The following is a 3067-nucleotide window of genomic DNA, read 5'->3' on the forward strand; positions in this document are numbered from 1 at the left end:
GTGCTTTTTCCAAATAACTAGTCAACTTCCCAAATGTTTATGCACTTTGGATGGATCACCTCCCATCCAATCCCTTCTTCCCCCAGGCTAGACTGACAGGCCTCTCTGGTCCAGAACCTCTGCTTTGTGCCATTTTGACTTCTATGATGCATGTGCCTGCCTTCCCCTGGCCCCACCTCTAATTTGGTATGGTGAGGGGGAGGACTTTTTAAAAAATATTCAATTATATTGCTAGTTTTTGCAAGCTTGGGCCTTATGCATTCATATTTCTAGCTTTCCGCGCACTCAGTCTAAGAATCTCTCCCTGCTGCTGTCTTGGCTGGTGGGGGAGACTCCCCAGAGCTCCGACCTACTGTTTTACAGTAACAACTCCACTCAGTCCTTGAGCTCAAGGATGACGCCCAGAAATCTTTACTCCTAAATGGCACTGCAGTTGATTCTGATGCCTCCCCAGGACTGGCAGACAGTGCTTTAGATCCAGGAAACATACCCTCTATTTTTTTTCCTGGAGCTCCTCCTAGGACATGGTTCTATCTATTTCTCTTCCTCTGCCCTCTGAGAAGTGGAAATAAAAGTATTTGTATTATTTCTACTATGTCTCAGGTGCTTTAAATACGTTATTCCCTTTAATCTTCACAATACTCTTATGAAGTATATATATATCATCATCTTTATTTTAAGAACAAGGAAACCAAGATTTGGAGAGTCTAGGTAATTTTCCCAAAGGCACATAATTAGGAAGTGGCAGAGCAGGGCAGCAGACTCAGGTCTGTGAGCACCTACAGTCTTGCTGCTTACAAAATGTGGTCCCTGGACCAGCAGAAAGGCATGACCTGGGATCTTGTTAGAAATGCAAATACCTGGGTGCTGACTCAGGCCTATTAAGTCAGTTTCTGTGGGAGTGGGGTCCAGAAATCTGTCTTTTATTAAGCCCCACAGGTGATTCCGATATACCCTGAAGTTAAAGAAGCACTAACCTAGAGTACCATGCATTTGTTTCCCCACTATATCGTCTTGTCTTCTTTTCCTTGTTTCTTCACCTGGAAGAATCTCCTTGTTTCTTTCCCAGTAGCCCCATGATCAGCTCACTGTGCAGCCTCACTCATATCTTTCTCAACCAGCAGTTTTATTACACACAGCCTTCTCATTTCCTTTACAACATTTACAGTATCTGACTGAGCAAGCATGGGGACCCAACCTGGGTTCTGTGTTGCCCTATCTTGCTTCAGTCTCTTAATATATTCCCTAGCACATTCTAAGGCATTGAAGACACTGACTTCCAACCCCCCCTTTCTAAATCTGAGGTTGTACATTTTCCTGTGGGCACACATCAAACACACACACACACACACACACACACACACACACACACAGAGTTAAGGTTGATCACACCGACTAGCTACTTGATTAATTTATGTACACCACAGCTGGGAAACCTGTACTTATGGTCTATTTTAAGTTTGGATTCCCAGGCAAAGAAATGAAAACATCCAGTGGCCTTGGAAAGTTTCATTTAGCCTTGAATTGTATTCTTTCAAAGTAAAGCAAGCGTGGGGTGATTTTTGAATGTGGATCTGCTGATAATATGGCACCTCTTCAAAACTATAATCTCATTCAGGGTTGGATGATGTCCATGTCAAGCCAGAAATGCACCCATGCAACTCTGCCCTTAGTCAGAGGTTTCGGGGTGGCAAATACTTCTTGCAGACTCTGCCTCTTTCTGTAAGTGCAGAAGTCTAGGTTGCTCAGCAAAAGTCTATGTACACTGTACAACGGTTTGGTCCTAACTTCAAAAGAATATTATGTATTTGGATAACTTTTGAAAAATGAATTTATTCCAATATCCTTAGCTTCATAAATAATGCATAATGATTGTGAAGAATTAGCATTTGGAGTTCAAAAAATATAAAGTTTCCTTGGATGGCTGAGGCATCCTGGTTAAATAGAATAAGGGAAATAGAAGGTTGACAAGGACACTTAGTTTAGGGGTCCTTAGTTATTTATTTTTCGTCAGTTACATTGAAGTCCCCAGATTGCATCTTCAATGCCACCTTTTATGAGAGTATTCCATGAATAAATATTAGCTTATATCCCTGGCTGCTTGTAATGGTCAGTGTTTGCTTGTGGGATTGTAACCTAACTGGAATTGCAGTTGGTGTAGTGAGGTGCATTGGGTGCATTTTATCTTTCATTTTCCTTTTTAAATGGATTCTCACTGGATCAGAGTTCTCAGCCATGAGTACTCTTGGGTCAGCTTAATTACTAAAAGAAGAATTATAGTTTCACCATTCAGTTGACCTTGCAAAAAGTATCAGTACAGCTCAATTTCAAATGCCGCTAAAAATTCAAATATATTCTTGATCTATCTTGCTTAGCAGTTTATTGCCCTCTCATCACCACTGTTTTGCCAGAGTAACAGTACAAACTGTAAATAAAACCCAATACTGTGGAGTGACTCAACATCTGGTTATTTTTGTTAGTAAACTGTTTTGGAGGTGAACACTCCATATTTTACATCCTCACACTCTAGAGCACTGTAAATAAGTCTGAGTTTTTCCCCTTGGGTTCAAGAGAGTATTCTAGAGATGATTGGCAGAAAATAGAATTAGTAGAACAGTGCAATAAATTTTCATGTTGAATAACTTGAGAAGGAATGAGGACATCTTATACTTAACAATAAGCACACAAGGATTTATAAAAGTTGGCCAACTGTAGGAAAAACTTATTTAGAAAATTGTGCTGTAATTTAATGTCCTGGCTATACAGCTGATTTACTTATTTTTTCCATAAATGTTTAAAATGAAATTTAAAGCACAAGTGATTTTGGCTTGGATAGGCAGCCTTTATATTAACAGGTGATTTAGTTACTATCCAACAGCTGACTTACCTCTGACAGTGGGACCCACATAGCCCCCTCGGACGTTTCCAAAGAGGTTGACTAATCTTTTTAAATCCCCCATTACCCTTTTATTGTTGGCCTCTCTGTCTTCCCTAGCTGGGTGCTAATTTATCACATAGAATCCTTATTTTCTGGAATTGTTACTTCAGTGCATGGGGAAAACAAAAT

The sequence above is a fragment of the Phyllostomus hastatus genome, unplaced genomic scaffold (genome assembly GCF_019186645.2).
Source record: "Phyllostomus hastatus isolate PE091 unplaced genomic scaffold, TTU_PhHast_1.1 phas_contig_34, whole genome shotgun sequence".
Lineage (NCBI taxonomy): Eukaryota > Metazoa > Chordata > Mammalia > Chiroptera > Phyllostomidae > Phyllostomus > Phyllostomus hastatus.